This window comes from Clytia hemisphaerica, unplaced genomic scaffold (genome assembly GCF_902728285.1).
Source record: "Clytia hemisphaerica strain Z4C2 unplaced genomic scaffold, Clytia hemisphaerica genome assembly, whole genome shotgun sequence".
NCBI classification, from domain to species: domain Eukaryota; kingdom Metazoa; phylum Cnidaria; class Hydrozoa; order Leptothecata; family Clytiidae; genus Clytia; species Clytia hemisphaerica.
Window position 1 is genome coordinate 437,075 of NW_027104390.1, and position 19,957 is coordinate 457,031.

General features: G+C 33.3%; 1 long non-coding RNA gene across 1 annotated transcript; it reads left to right on the forward strand.

Annotated features, from left to right (window-relative positions):
- The first annotated feature begins 12,951 nt into the window (after positions 1 to 12,951).
- Positions 12,952 to 14,194, forward strand: LOC136819735 (uncharacterized). The gene is made up of 2 exons (XR_010848477.1): positions 12,952 to 13,114; positions 13,919 to 14,194. It is a non-coding gene; the product is annotated as an uncharacterized lncRNA (long non-coding RNA).
- The last annotated feature ends 5,763 nt before the right edge of the window (positions 14,195 to 19,957 follow it).

Genomic DNA, 19,957 nt, shown 5'->3' on the forward strand with positions numbered 1-19,957 from the left:
TAAAGTTCGACTGGACTGTTTTAAGTCTTTAACCTAAAAGATATTCTTAATTGATCAAGAATCATTCGCACCATAATAGTAATATTCAGATTCTACATAAATCTTAAAATATCATTACATTACAAGATGATTCACAAACGACCGGATACACGACAAAACAGGGATAAACTTTTCAAGAGATTTGAAGGAGATAAGTATTGATTGGGTAGCTATGGCATGATTCATTTGAGATACTTTGTCAAAGAAAAATCAGTTAATTCGTGGACAGAGTTGTTCTTGCTTTAGGCTTCTATAATTTAAATTTCCAGTAAAACACGACAAGGGGAAATGATCATGGAAAAATATTTCACAAAATGTCGCATTGTTGAAATATGAACAGCGTGTGTTTAAAAATGCATCCTGTAGCTCGAAAGATGTAATCTATTTTATATCTCAATCACAAGAAATCCCTAACCTCCACCTGCCGAGCCTCAACTTAAACAAATGAAAATCAAATCTAATTTAAATTGGAAACAAAATGAAACATTTCTATTGTAAACTAAAATTCGAAACACAGTATGTTTGTTTTGTAAACTTTCAGCAGCAGTGCTAAAGTAGGGTGCACATTAATGATTCAGACTATCAAAAAGAAAATATACAAATTCATGTTGAAATCATCGATAATTAGGCGCGTCTCCTTCCCTTCCCCTTTTTCTCCTGACCGAAAAAACCTTCAAAATATGTGCAATTCATACCACACAAACTCTTAGATATCTCTATCTAAATTTACTCTCTAATTGTTCTAATAATTATTATCAAATTGGTTGATCCTCCTGAATGATTTCAATAAATATTGTAAACACAGAAGCGACTTCACATATTTTATAAAATCAAAATTTATTTATTTCTAAAGATTCTTGATCAGGTAGAAGAATCGAAATGAAGCGCGCAATGAATCTTGGTCTATATTTGGTCCTGTTTGTACTGATTTTACAAGAAGTCGAAGCATGCCGAGGTAAGCGTTCAAGTGTGTTTAAATATATTGCACTCAGTATTTTTCATACGGGTTGGAAAGTAACTTTTAAATAGTATAAGAGGCGTATGTAGAGGTTCGATTTTGCACTATATTTTTTTAATTTTTAAAATTTTCAAATTTAGTTCAGTGGCTCTTAATTTTGTATGATTTTCTTGAGTTTGAAGAGTTTAGAATGAGTCTAATAAACATCGAAAAAAAAGAAGTCGAAAAGAATATTTCATTTTGAAACTTATGAAAAATTTCTAGTGACACTTTTTCACGAATTTAATATCCTTGTCCTTTTCTTGGCAGATGGTTCAATTATGTTTACGAGTGCTGGTCCCCAAAGGTGTGAAGAAAACCGTTACGTGAGTTTTGGACTGAAAAGATTCGGTAAGAAACGAGAAGAACGCATTCGAATGTTGGAACAAATGTTGGTTGATGATGAATTTCGAAAGTTAAGAAGAACTTTGTTAGCGAAGAAAAAAGTTGAATAAATTATCTAGAACTGTCAACGATAATGTGGTATTTTTAAGATTCATTTGTTAAATTTTAAGCTGACTTTTGAGTAATAAGAAAATATAAGAACTACTGTAATGATCATTTTCGTATTTTTCGAAGGTTAATCTGAAGATTTTCTGACTTTCAAATTTTTGTCTCGTGGGAAAAATCAAGTTAGACGAAGAAAAATGAAACTGTGCAGGTTTTTTCAAAAAACCGGTTACTTTTTAATTGTTTTTGTTTCATTATTTCAATAAGAAAAAGGTTAGATTATAGCAACCCCCCATTGGAAAAAGGATACTATTCTTCTTGATTATAAGATAGAAAGCAGCATGAACCCAGCTCCACGTTTGATTTCTTTTATAAGAACATTCCAAAAGATTCGAATGTTCTTATAGTATTTTGATTTTTAAGCCTAAAAATGTTCTCAACCTGTTCTTATTTTTCACCATTTCGTGAGTACTTTTACGCAATTCCTAAGTAATACAGTGTTGTAGAGTCCACGAAGCCTTGAAATGCTCTTAAATTGTTCTTGACATTTTGGCCTTAATATGTTCTTACCTAGTTTGTTCTTAGAAAGAAACATGTAGCTCATAGGAATTAAAATACAGAAGAAAAAAAGCAAAAAAACGAAAAATGTGATTTTGATAGGCTTTGGTGACCATATTGTTCTCAAGACAACAGGTGCGTCAAAAAGGAGTTTCCTCCAAATGACTTATGGAGATAACGCAACATGAACTTTGATTATCTAATTAATAATTACTTTCTAAAACCTATATAAAGCCCTTCTGATGGTAATTTTGAATTATATCAGATCAAGGCAAGAGAGGATAGACAATCAAGTGAGTCGACAAAATGGGTTCCAAGACTTGTATTTTTGTCCTTGGATTTATTGCATGCCAGATTTCAATAGCAAACACAAGAGCAATTTGTGCAGGTATAATCAGAGTATTTTTTTCAAATGACAATGATTTAGTCATTGAATTACACTCTGTTGTTTACACTCTACATTTTGTTTTATCATAAGCATAACTATTTCAAGCATACTTAGGCTCAACTTCTATAAAAATAAGCATAATGCTAAGCATACCTCCAAGCTGAAATGCAAAAAAAAACTAAAAGTTAAGAGCGAAGATCTAAAGTTTTCACGAATTGGCCCTTTTTTCAAATACTGTAATTTATTACACTTTCTTTAGGAGTTTTGACAAAAATCTTTAAAAAAGTTTTTTTTTTAACATTTTTGAGCCTCATTCTTTTAAAATTGTTCTTATAAAAAAAGACAGTAGTTCTTGAGAGTTAGGCCACTGATAGAGCTGTTGTTTATATTCGTTTGTTTGGATCTTTATAGGAAGGAAAATCAATCAGATCGTTGGAGAGGACGGAACGGGCACCACATACATTTGTACAGGGTCAAATACGTTGACAAAAATCAGAAATATTTTTTCAAAAAGAGAAGCATTAGAGGAGGATGACAATGGTGTTGAGAGACGTGCTGTGAATAAATGTGGATCAGGTAAATAAAAGGTTTCTTTGAAAAATGTTCTCTAGAACAACTCAAAAATCATAAACTACATACTAACTTGGTCAGAAGTATCCAAAATGTGCGAGTTTCAAGAAGATAACAACAAAGGCTAGAAGAACAGGTAAAAATGATGGGCACACTTCAAAGGAAAAGACGGCTAGCATACAGATTGTGAGAGAATCAAAAGCTTGATATAGATTAAAAAATCCCTCATACATAAATCAAATCCTTTGTCGCTGGGGGTGTCAGAATTCTTATGTCCGAGTGGTCCAACATCGAATTATATTATTAGCCCTCAGCCCTGATAAAAGTTTCTTTAAGGAAGAGCCCATTATACCTGTATAAATGAGAATAACCGAAAGTTTTGAAATCCGGAACAGAGTATGGCTAAAACAGCATAAAATGGACTAACTTCGCAAGCCTGTTTATACAAAAGATACGCAAAAAACGAACAATATTCACTTTTCTTCTTCATTCTTCAATTTTCATTTTCTCAAAAATATCTTGTTAATGGCGATGTACACGTTTTTTTTTTATTAGAACCCAGTTTATAAGAACATTGAGGCTGAAATGCGTCAAAAAATTAAGAACATCGTAAGAACATGCCCAGCATCAGTTTGGAAAAAAATGACAAGAAAGTACAATTTTTTCTCTTTTCAAGCAGTTTTAACCGAACTTAGGGATGGATTTTCTAAAATCGAGAGTCCAATATTGTCCAAATTTTACTAATTTTAAGTGCTTTTTATTTTGCATGATATTGTCGATTCAGAGTAGTCTGAAAAATTAAGAACTCATTTAAGAACATTTTAGGCTGAAAATTTCTAAAAAAATAAGCACATCCAGGCTCAGCCAAATTTTAGGTGTTCTAATAAAAAAAAAACGTGTATATCATTTCAAGATAGACTTTAATTTAACCGGCAAAGAGACAAAGAGGTTCACAAAAAACAAAATGTATGCATCGTAGAAACAAAAAGTCATGTGTCAAATTAGAAAACCGAAACAATGTAATTGTTTCTGTTAATGGACAAGTTTTTTTTATCACGCGATTTAATTGTTTTGTTTTATAGCAAGTGGTTCGCACTATGTTTACTTTGATACTATTATGTTATGATTGTCATTGCTTGTTATAGGATGGTCTATTGATGAAAGTCAGTCGTTGAAACACGGAGGGTCGATAACATGCACAGAGGGAGGTCTTGTTAAAATGAGTTCGTTCTTCGGGAAAAAGAAATCCGTCGATGATGCTGCTGAGTCAACAGAAATGAGGAGAGTCAATGAGATGCTTAGAAAACTTATACGCTAAATATCAGAAATCCAGGATAATTTTGTCACAAGAAAGTATATTTATTTATTATAGAAGAATGTTAGGGTGCTTTTTTTAAACTGAAATACATATTTTAAATCTTTAAAATTTCACTGGTAAAATTGTTATTATGGTCAAACATCTGCAAACACCAATCCAATATGTACGATACATTGAAATTTGATACATTACATAAATTAAATGCCCCACAGTCTACTAATTTTCTGTTAATCCCTTAGTCTGTTGTCAGCATCACTCTTACACATTTGGTTATGACAAATTTAATTAAGTGCTCCCCCGTTTGTCAAAGATAACGAGTCACCAATTTAAGCCATCCTCTGGTACTCATGTTGGGCATTTTCCAACGTTCAAAAGTCATTTACAATTTTCGCCTCAATCGACAGCCGGTTCGAGTGAAGTATCACTTTTTGAAAAAGGTAGAGCCTTTCCCAGCTGACAAATCAATGTTTGTCTCATGATTACAACGTACATGTAACGTTAGATAAACGTTGAAAAACGTTATTTGCCAGGTGAGTAGCTCCTGATAATTTTTAAACTTCAACCTCAAAAAAACCACCTACAATCAGTGCCATAACATATTGGCACTTTTGGCTAATTTACCATTTTTCGAAAATTGAAGTTCGAGCGAGAATGTCAATTTTAGGCCTTCAACTTGATTCCACCGATTATTTCGATCTGGGAGGGATTTATTGGTTTCTGGGCTATATTTCAAGCCCTACTGGACCATTTTTGAACTTTTGGATCCTCAGATCCTAAGGTCGTAAGTCTTAAGTCTAGCGTTAAAACTCAGAGTTAAAACTCTACCCTTCCAACCTACTTTTTAGAGCACTTACAAATCGATTGTGGTTTCAAAACTTCCCGGTGGATTTCCCTTTTGTGCCAAGTATTTTGTCACTGATTGTAGCCACCAAGTTTCACCCATAATTTTTACACTTTATGTATGTCAACTTTACCTTTTCTGGGAATAGTGTTGGAAAGATATTCCCAATCGAAAATTTCGTGTCACTATACGCATTTTGTTTGATTTTTCTTGTCTAATAATGTTTTTATCACACCAGATTTCATAAATGTGCCCGGCTTGGTATTATTTTCAGCCTTTTTATCCATTACGGAATAAAGCTATAACATCAATTGTTTTCAGAAACTCTCCAAAAGCTCTCCATCATTTTCTCGTTTATCCAGTGTCTATAATAATTCCTTGATAACTCATTGCAATACTTATAACGAACATAAAAGCTACATGAAATCTGGATCAACGAAAACATATCTATCTACAGATCAATTTAAAAACCATTCTTTGAAGTCAATTATAAACAAAATTTCAAAATGCAAAACATTTCGTTTGCCTACTAATCATTAGTAATTTTGATTATAGCCTCTCGGGGGTAAGTTCCATATTATTTCAGTAATACAGTATTAACTTTTAATGCATATAATTTCAAAATTCGATGCAGCACAAAACTGAACAGTGTACCGTATACTTGTAAATACCTTATCGGCCCTTTTTACACCAGCCCCTTTTACGCCGGTACTTATTACGCCACAGCCTAATTTTGGGCTTACGCCAATTAGGGCCGTTAATAACGCCAAAGTTTGTGAAAATGGCTTCGTATGAGTAAATAATGACTAAAATTTACATCAAAATGTCATTTTTCAGTAGTAAACTGTTCCACTATTCCATCGAAAATCACGTTTCAAATATGGAGTAAAACAATGGATAATTTTCGTCTTCGAATCATACCTAAAATCCTTTAATGATAAAAAATTATGGCACTTTTTTACGCCGGCCCTTTTTACGCCACGAGCCCAAAAATAACGCCAATAAGGGCCGGTGTAATCAACATAAAAGGGGTTGCGGAACGACCGTTCCGTTTTCGCAAAGCGAAGAAATTTCGACACTAACAAATTATTTTTATAAGTCAAACTTTTATTGATAATATTTTCCAACTCAACTCTTTCTTTTTTATAAGAATTTTATAAGAACAATACGAGGCTCAAAAATTAAATACGTTGGGTTTTGAGCAATTCAAAAACAATTTCAGGCTCAAAGTGCAAAAAACTTTTAAAAATATTTACTGGTTCTTATAAAAAAGAGTGCAAGTGACAAAAAAGAACACAAATGTTTCTTGTGCAATGGCTGAATGACCAACAACAAAGATATTACATTAGGCTTTAGGCTGGTAGTTTATCTGAACAAATTAAAAGACTTTTATCCCACCTTTTTGTGAGTTTTTGAAACAATTACTTAGCTCTCTATAAAAACTTTTACAAAGACAAATTTATCAACAATTCAAAAATTATATTATACATTTCCCTTCAAAATTTAAAAGAAAATAGTGCGTAGTTTGAAAGAAGTTCTTGAGCTTTTCAGCCATTAGAACCTAGTATACAATCTCTTAAAATGTGCTACCTCTTTATGATATCATTCACTTCAAATGTAGTATCAATTTTCCGAAAAGGAATCAGCAGCCTAGCAATAATTTCCAGTAACTTATCAAGACTAGTGACATTTTTTGAGTGATGAAATTTTGTTATTTTGTGAGTCTATTTTTGCGATATTGTGTGTTCGGCAAAAAGATGTTCCCAATATTTCATTTATAAAATCAATCCAAACCAGTCCAAACTAATTTTTTCATTTTTTCAAGAACCTTGCCTTGCAGAATAAAATTCAAAAACTTCTATAATTCATATAAGTATATTAAAGTAATGCCTTTACTATTTATTAGGCGGTAATAATAAGCGTTATCTACAACGATTAATTCCTCTCTATGAAGGGGCGCCAAATAAGAAAAAATAACTCATCGTGCGATTAGACAATGAAGCACAACCCAATCCCAACAAGTCAAAGAGTTATGAAAATATAAGTTGATTTGCCAGTAAAAAACACTTTTTTGTAAAAGATATCTTGTTTGAAAATATATTCGAGCTAGCATCAAAAGTAACATATCGGTACTTTTATCATTTAAGTTGTCTTTTGGGCTAAAGTCATCAATCATGCTTTTGTTATCACTTTACTGTATCGTACAAATATAAATCGGCATTATTCTAATTGATGATGATCAAGCTCCAATGTTAAACAAAAATCTCTCGAGAGTCAGCAAGCGATAATGGAATCAACAATCAATCAAGGCAAATCAAAATGATTCCATTCATTATCGAATAAATATTGAAGAAATCTTCAATGACGAAAATAGCAACTAGTAATTATCATTTTGATTCTGCTTTCCAGTACAGTCTTCTCTTTTGTCTCGTAAACATTGCACGGAATAACATGGAATTGGCACAATTTATATTCAGCAGGTCAGGACCATTTTTATTATTCTCCATCAATCACAATCTGTTTATACAGTCATAATGCTATGTATATTTTGGCTTTATGCTGCTTCTTTGTTGTGCACGTTCACCCACCAAAACTCTGAAACACTGCTGATTCAGCCAGTCGGCCGATCGGTAGTTAAAAGTCACCCATTACATCAATCAAGCTCCTTCACCTGAACCCTGAAGACAGAGAAAAGAGATGAAAATAATTATAGTTAGAGTAAAATTGAATAAACACACGAAATAAAAAATAAGCCTGTGGAAAGATGGCCATATGATATCGGCAGGTACAAAATGCATAAAACATAATGCATATTGCATAATGCATAATAGTATTGTGTAATTTACAGAACGATTTTTTATTTTCTAAAACTCTCCTTTGTAGAGGCTAAAACCGCGAAAACCTCTTTAGAAGAGTTTCTTGTAAACATTCCAATCAGAGGGATTTCCCCAGACATATAATATTTACTTTTCGAATCCAAACGAAAGAGAAATCATTCGAATCATAACAACAAAGGGTTTTCCGGCAGCATAAATAATAAGAAGATACAACAGATCAGAAAGGTTTCCCCTTCTTCTTTCTCAAAAAAACCATAAACATTCGAATGTAAAAAGATTCGAAGTCTATTTTCTTTGATCTAGCTTTTGCATGAAACTCTTTAATTTATATTGGCTCGATATTGGCTTATCTAACAAAAAGCATTCACATGGTTAATGCTTTGTAAGAGGGAAAGCCCGTTGAAATTTATTAGCAATTGTTCGAAAAGATCTCTGAGAACTTAGAAAAGTAATGTACGGAGGAGATATTTTCGTGTTTTTTTCTACACTATACTACGTTCTGTAAAATACAATTATGAAAATCAAAATGGCGACAAGCATTTTCAGTGGATCATAGATTTTCTTCATCATCAAAAATTCAAATTTACAGCTTTCTACCCTTTATTTTCTGGTAGAAAATGGTATAATTGTTTTGTTGAAAGTATTATCTTTCAAATTCTCTTTATCATAGCCTCTATAATTGACATTTGTCAATTATTATGCATTATGCATTATGCAATATGCATTATGTTTTATGCATTTTGGACCTGCCGCATATGATATCCATGAAACACATGGCCGAGAAAAAAACATTTTGTTTTATGATATGATGAGATGAAATCCAATTTAATACAAAAAAGTCAACACAAAGAAAAAGTACTAATGTAACATTCCAAAGGTAGTTGAAACTATAAAGGTGAAAAAAACTGAAGATTTACCTTTCAATGGGCCATAATCAATCCAAAGGTTAATGCATGCACCTCAAAAACCGAAGAGATTCGTTGGTTTTCAGGGCCATCTTTGTTGTTTTGAAAATGAAACGCAGAAAAAATGACTGGGCCCAGACATCTGGAACAAGCGGGAAAAAAGCAAAGGAGATAAAGCTTTGACACTCTTACTATTAATTGTACAAAAGTTGCAATTTTAATCAAAAGTCTTACTTTATAATACTTTTGATATCAATCATATTCTATTGCAATAAATATTTTTACAAAACAGATACTTTTAATAGTGCTACAGAAAATTGATCCCATCCAACACGAAGCAAAGTCGATATGTCACCGGACGATTTTTTTTGAAAATTTCGTGCATATACAAATTTTTTACGCCACACGCCCAGATCTAGAGAAAGGATGCTACACTCCCTTTCGGGCGCTTCGCGCCCTCAAAACGGTCGTTCCGCAAAAAGGGCCGATAAGGTAAGTATTATAGCACGCATCTTTTGTCATCCTTATAAAAAAGAAAAGAAGATTAGACGATGTAGTACTGATTTTTTGACAAGACCTTTCATTGTCACGAAATTCTTCAATCTGAGATTCAAAAATACTTTTTCACTTCCAATGATAACAAGAACTCTACATCCATCTGATTTTAATCTGACGATCCAAGATTCAATAACATTAGAGTAAAACACAAAATTTGAACATTCAATTTATCACACTTGATTGAAAATTTATTGAAATAACATGCTACAAAAAAACACAGAGTTAAAAAGGAAAATTCAACGCTTTGTTTGTAAGCGAATTTTCTAAAAATTATTTATTACTTAAAGCTGATTGAGTGTTAATAAGAAAAACTAACTAACATGATAATTTATCATTGCTAAGTATTCCCTTTAAACATCAACCAAACAATCCTTTATACTGTAAAGTAATATACTGCAACTAAATGTCAAGAAAAAATTATGTTCTTTTTTTTAATACAACAACAACCGTTATTTTGGTATGTCAAAAAGTGAAAGGGTCAATTTATAGCCTATGTATGTACAAGATCAAAATACAATGAAAAATGAGAGATATTTGAAAAGAAATTTAGTGCCAAATATAGTGGATTTTTATAACTAATTTCATAAAAATTGTGAATAGTTCGATTGATGTGTTCTGACAGGACTGCTGAACTAGATATAAACTTTCCATTAAACGGATTCATCCATTATTAATGATGTTTATAAGCGTAGAGGATATTCAAGGAAATTCTTGTAGAGTATACGAGAAGAAATAAGGTTGTTGATACTGTCTGTCTTCCTGTCTGTGTATAATAAACGTCTGATTATTTATTATGAAAAATCATTTGATGTTTTTAAGCAGTTAATGAGGCAATGAGGCTTTAGAAGTAACTATATAGAAAGAGCCGAAAGGTGGCTGGAAATTTTCAGCGAAATATTAATTACAATAGCCCAAGTGGATTAGGATATTCACTCAACTATATGAACCAAAGACTTGAGGGTAAAGAATTTCAGAATTTCCATTTCCAATAAAAAATGTAAAGTATCTTCTTTTTTTGAACAGTCACATGTAGTTTGTCTCAAAGAAACAATTACAACAATATTATGAAGACCATTTGAATCGATTCGAAAAATTCAATGCCCTACTACTCCATCCAACTGATGAATTCAGTGAAAATTGAGTCATTTTCTACGCCACGTTAAAATAATAGCGTAAAGATCAAAAAGGGATCCACTATAAAAATAGTAACCAATTAATCACAACCAGACTGTGAAGTAACATCAACTAGAGTAGAACACACCAAGGAAAAACAAACAAAAACTTTCAAGAAAATCCAAACTACTGTGCTGTAAAAGAGACTTTTTCTTGATTCTGTAATAGAAAGATCCATATATCATAACATTTTCTCTAATAAACTATGAAGTCTCTTTTTATCTTGTCTGTTTTATCATAAAGTTGAAGAAGTGAGAAATTGAAGAAACTTTTTTGATGAAAATATCACTCGCTCATGATTCATTTATCATTAAAACTTTTTTCTTTCTCTTTAAAAACTTCTCACTCACTTCAAAAAATTCACAAAAAAAACCTTTCTCCGTTTTCTATTTGATGGACCTTTTGTTTTTGTATGAACCATACATTTTGACTTTAAAAACCTCAAGGAAAAATAGAATTTTGTGATAACACAAAACACAACTTCGAAAAATATATCATACAACTTTTTCCTCACTCGATTATAAAATCCAATCGTAAATAAAAGGTTTCTTTCGGGTAGGCTTTAATGGCAAAAGATAGATAGAAATCTAAAAAACTTCAAATCCAGTATGTGCAAGTAGTAACTCAAAATTTCAACAACCCAAGAGATACAGCTAAAATGAATTTAATATATTGCTGCTATAAAAATTTTGTCCAGCTTCTGATAATTTCTTCAAAATAGACCCCTTATAGACCGTTCTTGATATTCAGACTACTATACGAGCAAACCGACAAAAGTGTGGTCGAAATAGAACGTTATCAAAACAGAACATCACTTAAAATAAAGTTGACAGGTCAGCATTAGAATAAACACTAGAATATTTAGAGTTCATATCATAAGTGAGTACGTTTTAAGTAAACTAAACATGAACAAGAAAATTTAATCATCTTGCATACCTATCATTTACTAAAACTTATGCAGAAAAGCCTTTAAAGTTTAAATACATCATTATTGATTTTGGGATAAAGATAAAGACTGATTCCCAATATTTAGATTTATTATGACATAACAACATGACCAAAATCAGCAAACTTTTTAAGTTTTAAGCCTTAAAATGTTCTTATTTTCACCATGTTGCGAGTATTGTTGTGTCATTCCCTAAGAATTCGGATGTTTTAAAGTGCACAAAGACGTAGCTTGTTCTGAGCATTTTGGGCATCGAATCCTTATGTTCTTATATAGTTTGTTCTTATATTAAAAACGTGTAGATTCTCAATTCCTGTATGTCTAAGGACAATCTTTAGTCAAGGGGTTTGATGTAAGGGATGTAAACCTACAGCTTCGGGAATTTACTTGGATGTTAGATACCAAGTAGAAAAGCTTATCAGCTTATCAATCGAAAAAACACCCTCTGGTCTTTTTCATTTAATATTAGTTTCGTTTAGGACAAATTTTCTTAATTTTAAAAAATTGAAGACTTCGATTTTGTATAATAACACTTAAAATTTTCAAATTGGTAAACACAGCAGAACACAGTTTAGAAATAATTAAAAATACATTTCAATAAAATATTTTATGCCTCTCATAAGGGCAAAATAATAGCATCCCATACAAGTCAAACTGATTGAAAATATCCAATTCATTTTGATGCATAATGAAATTCTTTTTTTGTTTTTGATTCTCAAAGAGTCTAGAATTAATAAGAACTCATTATTTTGATTATTTTGAAAATAGCTCTATAGCTTTTTTTATTATGGGTGATTATTTTGTTCACAGCAGCGATTCGTCTCACCAAGATATTTGAAACTTAAAGCAGCTGCAGCTTAGTGGAATAAGTAGCTAAAATGGTTCAACAATTTTCATTTGGCAACATTACTTTGAACAGGAAACACATCAAGGAACGAAGGTAAGAATTTAGAAGTTGGATTCTTCAGCATAATGAGCTTAAGGAAAAATGCTAAAAACTCGATTCTTTCTTCATTAGTTAAATCGGTTTGCTGTGATCGAAACGTATATATTTAAGACTCTAAATAAAACTTCTTTTTTTTCTACATAAAACTCAAAAATTATGCTGCCAAACAAAACTGAAGATGGGATAAGAGGCAACAATCTCATTTAAAAAAATCAAAACCAATGAGAAAACCAATAAAAAAGCTACTTGATAAAACACGAAATAAACTTCCTAATATATTTCTATTTCGAAATTTTAAAGATTCATTTTTAAGATAACCAGCCCATTTTGACCATTTTGCAAATTTAGATACACATTTTACACTCCATATAAGCAATAGACTTTCCATCCTATTCATTAAAAATTGATACAGTCAAGATACAAATCATGAATGAAGAATTATGTTGGCATGGCATTCTTATAATATGTGTTTCCTTCAATTCAGGTTTTTTTGTGGAGCTGCTAGAACAAAATGATCAAGCTACTGGTTGTGACCCTTTTGGCTGTCACCATGTTTACAGAGACAGAAGCAGCCGGCTGCCAACTGGGGTAAAACTTTTAAAAGCCTAGAAATTGAATCTTCTTAAGATTTGTATTGTATTTTATTTGGCAAGGATCATTACAATAGGATCTTAAGCAGATATTGAAAAGATGGAAGTAAAGGCTACTACGCATTTTAACCCTATAGTACCTGGTGACCTCTCATACGAGGACAAAATTTTCCCAGGTTAATTTAAAGTTCGACGAGAAATGATAGAGCTTTTTTTCATCTGAAACTTCCAGCAAAAACTGTTTAGACAAAAACAATTAACATTATTGTAGATTTAAAAAAAGACAATATATCGAATACTTTCAATTTTAAAATTTTTGAAACTAGCTCATCGAAAGCTTCATTTTGGTATATAAAACATAGAGCGGTTTACTGGGGAAGGCATCAAGGTACTATCATAGTTTCGAGAGGGGTCAAGACCCCCCCCCCCTTAGGTAAGAGGAACCCCCCTTAAGTGCTAACCCCCCTTTAGGGAATTCATTGAAAATTTCACACCCCCCCCTCCCCCAAAAAAAAAATATATATATAAATGAAACGATTGTACAAGAGTCATAATTCAAGGAAGATCCCCCTTATCTAAGAAGACCCCCCCCCTTAGGTAAGAAGACCCCACCTTAACTGGCAACCCCCCGCCCTTAGGAAAGTCAAACTTTTAACACACCCCCTTGCTTTTGGTTCATCAAAACCCAAGACCCCCCCTAAATGTAGGGGGTAGAAACTATGAGACTATAGGATTAATATCAACTATTTATCATATTTGAAAAGAGATTTAAAATATATTTTTTCTCTATCGTCTACCATAGGTTTTATAACGTTCCTAACGGCGGAATCATCAATACTGGCAACGAATTAAAAAAATGCCAAGGTGGTCAGCTAGTCCAACTTTATTCTAAACGAGATATACAAGACGATGTATCAATCGAAGAATATTTTGCCATCCCTCAAAGAAGAGCATTCCAACGTAGAAGAGATTACGAAAGTTATTACTAAACAAACACTGAATAATAATCAGAACACTGTACATAAAATTTATTGATTACAAAATCTTTGATCTTTGATCAAAAAGTCAGGGCTCACAATCGTTCTAATGTTATCTACTATTTCCAAAATACTCAAAAAAATTCATTCTTATTCTTTAGTATTTGGGCTCCTTGTCATCAATTCTTAAGTAATAGTTTATGGAAGTTCTTCCAAAATCAGTAGACTTAGATTTTTCTAGTAAAAAAGAACATATTAGTTCGTATTTTAGGTTAAATTTTAGAATGGACATCTTTTTTATACTTTGATGAGAATAAAATCTTTGAGCCATGTAAAATGGTAGACGACAACAACATGACAGCTAAAAAGCCTTAAATTTGTGCATCTTGGATCCGATGCACCTTCAAATCAAGAAAGGTTTAAAAATCGCTAAAATATCAGAAAATATGTCATCACGCAAAAAATAGCGAAAAATAGCCCAAATCACACATCACGCCTCAAATTTTTGCCCTTATCACGCATCACGCCAAATTCTTGATCACGCCAAAAAATCTCCAATCACGCCATCACGCAAGAAAAAAGTCCCAATCACGCCATTACGCAAACCGCTGGGGGGGGCCTCCATAATAACCTTTTAAGACTTTTGTAGCCAATACCTCCTTATTCTCTGTGATGAATCAACTTTTGAGTCTTGGGATACATATATTACAGAAATCTTGCCAGGGTAACTGAGTCGGCTTGTTTCAAATGGAAGATAACTTTTAACCCCGACCAGCCCTGACTTATCCAAACAAGCTGAGGAAGTCTATTTTTTTCTAGAGACTCTCTCCTGCTAAATGCTAGGTAATCTCCTTTTAATAACACTTATATAGCAACCAGCGAGGACCAGAAAACTAAAAAATTCTATAAAAACAATCTTGTTTTGTGCCGAAATATCAAAGATTGGAACTAATGGCGCCCTGTTTATTAACACTTAGTCATGCAACTTTGTTGTCATTCCCAGTGATATGTCTGGATATGTAACAATGTGAAGTCCCTAATACAAATTCGAGATATTCATTAATTAATTTCGATTAAGTCGTTTGTTTTCACACATCTCTTTAAAAGCTACAACATTGTGTGCAGTAAACAATGACAATCTGATTTAACGTTTACCTTGTTTTGATTATGATGATACTGGATGTTGTTCAAACGAGAGCTATGAATTTTTCAGGGCTGATTTGTAATTTATTCTCCTACCCTTGGTGAAGGTTATACATTTGTATCATTGAAGACGACTTTATAACAATTTTCCTGATAGGGGGGCCAAGTCTAGGGTCTCGTGACATCTTTTTTACGACCTAACTATTTTTAGTCTATTCGAAAGAACAGTATATTACAAGATATTTTTGAGAGGGAGGACGCGGATTAGGCCCGGGAAAACTTTTTGTGACCAAAATAGTGACGACCATTGACGACATAGGCAAAAGTGCAAGGAAAAATAAAGGGTAGAGAAATAGCCGATTTTGCTCAAAATCTCATGCTCTTTCAGATGGTAACAATCATTTTCGTTTATTTTGAAAATTGGATATGATATATCATCATTATTGTGATTGTCCAGAAGACACAATTTTTTTTTTTACAAAAGACTGATGATTAGCTACAACAGAACGCTTCCCTGGAATATCTCAGGAGAGAAAATGATACTCTGCACTTGAATGAATGGACTGAATTATACAGACCTTGTGCAGCGAAACTCAAAATTTGCAAAATAAGAAAAAGCTTGCTGTAACAAGCACAAAATCCTATATTTCTAAAGGTCCCCTCTCATAAAATCATTGATAAATTTCAAAAAGAATTCTATATTACGATTAGGTAACCTTTTAATTAATCATCTATCAGAGTTTGAAAGCCCCCTCCCTTTTAGATGTAAACATTTATAATGAAGAACTCTCAAAATTAGCACAGTGTTCGCCCAAAAATACATCAATATGAAATCATAGAACTATAGTAACCTTACTTTGAGAAGTACATTCTCACTTCTGTTCTTATAAATTTACATTTCAGATTTTTTTGCTTCCAATGATAGACCGATCAAAGAAAACCGATTTGAATGAAATTATCAGAAATTATAAAAGAATTTTACCGATCACTTAGGCCATTATCGAGTCGTTTTCTCTCCATCTATTTTTATTACCTTCATGCTTTTAAAAATAATGCCAATTATGCATGTAAGTGTTTTACATAAGTACTATCTTTTTGCATAAGTTTTGAATATTTTCCTATGAAATCTCACAAAGGCAATTTGGCCACCATAATTTTTGCTTACAATTCAAGATGGCAAAAACTCTCTACAATAATAGAAAACATCCAGCTCAAACTGAATATTTGGCATAGTGGAACTATTTCCAGACTGGAGTTGGACTTTTAGGCCACTTCCGGGGCCAGTGACCTTGATGGCCAACGGGGATGTGTCGCTAGAGCTTGAAAAGTCAACCCTGTCAATTATTAATGTTTGGTGAATTTGGGAACCTGTCAGAACGAAAATTCCCATTTTCACTATGAAAAGTGGAAAAATGACAAAATGTAGACAAAAGATTGAAAATTTTTCTAATTTCCACCCTGAAAATTGTCCAAATAACCAAAAGTCAACCCTGTCAGATACAAATCCTGAAAATTAGCAAAATTTGGAACACTGTCAGATATCTTCAGAGCCTAAAGAAGGCACCCTGACCATCAGCAGCACGTCCCCATTTGCCTGAGTGCCTTCCCGGGGGACACTCTTTTTTAAGAAACACACTAAGATAAAATTCAAACAGTCAGGAATTGATCTATTATTATGTTATCATTAGAGTCCTTACGTAAAAGATTTTCATTCCCACACTAAGATTCTTGTCACTTTTTCAGAATCTTTCCGCTAATTTTCCAGGGATAACCAGCATGAGACTGTAAAGGTTTTTTTCTAAAGGTGAGGAAAGTTTTGTGTTTACTCACAAAACTGCCTAACTTTCTTAAGCTTATTTTTCAACTACCATAACTTGGTCTAATGTCGACATCTCTCTTCTAATCCCGTCTTTAGGGATAGGAATAGTAGAAAGGTCGGAATCATCTATGGAAACTATATTTCTTTGCTTAGCAACCAGAGAGGAAAAAATCTTTTTTCTATCAGTGATTCTGACCTTACTATTATTCCTATCTCAAGAAACTGGGTGTTGGAATTAGAAGAGGGATGTCAACATTAGACCAACCTATGGTACCCTGAAGTCCTGGGTTTTTTTCCACTAGATAAGTGGCAAAGGAATCGTAGTGAGAAAAGGTTGTGGCTTCTTCACAATTGCAAAAGACACATCTGGACTTATTTCGTACTTTTCAGTCTCTAGTTCGTAGCTTTTCTGGCTTTTTGGGACTTTGTGAGTTATTTTCTATGGTTTTCAACTGTTTGAATGGTTTTCCAAAGGAACAAATATATTCTGGTCACCAGTGGGATTCAAAACCCACTAAATGCAAAGTTCAGAAATCCAATGCTCTAACCACTGCACAACAGATTCATTTATATTGTACAAACTACAGACCAGACTATATTAAGAGAAAATCACAAAAGAGTGTTTGTTTCGAGCTCCAACCCTGACCCTAACTGATAATAACCCAATGCCTAGCCAGCCTGTGATCACAAACCACACCCAAACCCCACCATACCCAACCCTACTAGGTTGCCTTCATGTACCGTCAACTGCTCTAACAGGCTAGCTCTAAAGCTCTAAAACAGCATCTAATAACATGAAAACCAGAATATGATTCTTCAATGGGAATAAAAACTATAAAGTGCACAGCTTAGTCTACCATTTTTAGTGCGGCCCGAGGATTGAGCCAAGATTCCTAGAGCTTTTGCGAAAAAAAGAAAAAATAGATTAGAGTTGTATTTTTTACTGTTCTATTCACATACTGAATTTGAATAATCTTCTATGTGGTGTTTTTTTGCAAACTTCAAAAAACTGATTTTTGTTCCGCTTTTGCGGGACTTTAGCTCAAGTGCTTGCGTGCAGATAGGGTAAAAAGTCCAAATATACGTTTCCCGTAATTTTTGTTTGAAGAGTTAGGTCTTTACTGTCTAACTTGGGATGATTGGTCCAAATATGGGACTTTTGATATCTGGCCTGTATTTTCACTTACTGTTAAATCTCTTTGACGACAAGTTTGTTTTGATAACTCCACCAAGTTTATCAATCATACTTTCTGTCATAATAGGTCATGATAACTTTCACTGATAGTACGCCCTTTTTAACTGCTTTGTTTTCATTCAAAATGACCAGACGTCGAATGGAGAATTAGAGAAGGGAAACTTGCATAGCCATCAAATGAATGACCAATCAAAGCAGCAAAATTTCAAAACAAATGAAGTACCCAGCTCCGCTAGCAGCTCTACTCTACCATTTTTGTTTTGATTTAACTTATTTAACGTATTTTAAGGACTATCCAGGTTCGGTGAAATGGTGGCCGAATTGCCGTCCTATTATGTTAGAGCGAGCATCGCCATAAGTTGACTGTACACTGGCATTATTCCTATATGTAAAAAAATATTTGTATCTTTCGCTTTTACAAAGAAGCCATCATCATGAGGAAATGGAGATCTTTATGCGAAACGACAGTATCCCGACACGCAACCGACAGCAAGCAAAAGGGACAAGGGTATATTGGGTAATAATTTGCTGATTTTGGCGCTTATTCTACAAACACTAATCAAGTTTCTAGTCAAATTACCTACATACATTTCAAAGATTTCCATTTTCTTTTTCGGATCATGCATCATATTCTTCTTCTTTTGTTATGGCCACAGACAACGTCGGGGGGTAAAAATGTAATGTAATCTAAATGTTGTCCATCACATCCAGCATAAATCGTGATAACTCTATGTTTCAACAGATGCGAGGGAGACTTCTTCTGTATCTTTCCCTCACATCTATTAAAACGTGGAGTTATCGGGATTTTATATGCTGGAGTTCTTTAACAATCCAACAAGACATCGCGACAAGCAAAATATCGATCATCGATGGCCCTCCTCTCCTGTCTCCTGACTGAAAACGAAAGTCTTTGATTTCTCATTCAACATCAAAACAATGAAGTATAAATTACAGACCAAGATTTTTGGAATATTTTTTAAAGTATAAGTTTTTTGGGATTTTATTCGACAAAAATTTTTCAAATATTTTATTAATTGGTCAAAATTATGAATTCAATTCTTGAAACAACTCAAAGATTTAATTTTGAATTAAATAATAATAAGCTACTTGGAGTCTTAAAAATGTTTTCTACAGCTCTTCCGATAACTGGAATAACCGGTACTTTTACATTACGGAACAGCCTGTGCCAAACAAAAACAAAAATTTTAATTGTCAGTCAACAATAATGTCAACAACGGTTTCAGCAACATATGCCTGTAGAGTAGTAGTAAATGCTTTATATATAATGATTTAGTCCAAAAGCTGGAGCTCAGATGTCAAACACTCCTTTTTTTGCCTTTAAGCCTTTAAGCCTTTAATAATTCTGGATGATGCAGATGGCATGGCCATGGCATGATTGATGGGGTGGGTGGGGTTTTAGGGTTTTAGCATTTAGGGGGTTAGGGCTAGGCGGTTAGAGGGTTAGGCAGTTATAAGGTGCCGTGGTATAGTGGTCATCGACTTTGATTCCTACACAGGTGATCGAGGTTCGATTCCCACTCACGACAGTTCATTTGGCAAGTGAACGAACCTTTGCCCGGGTCCAATGCCATGTGACATATGTGAGGGGAATTGGGTAGTCAGTCCAAGGTGCTGACGGGACACTAACTTAGTGTTTATAGTTGCGAAAATAGGCTTCTCAGCCTCCTGCAACTCAACCACATAGAA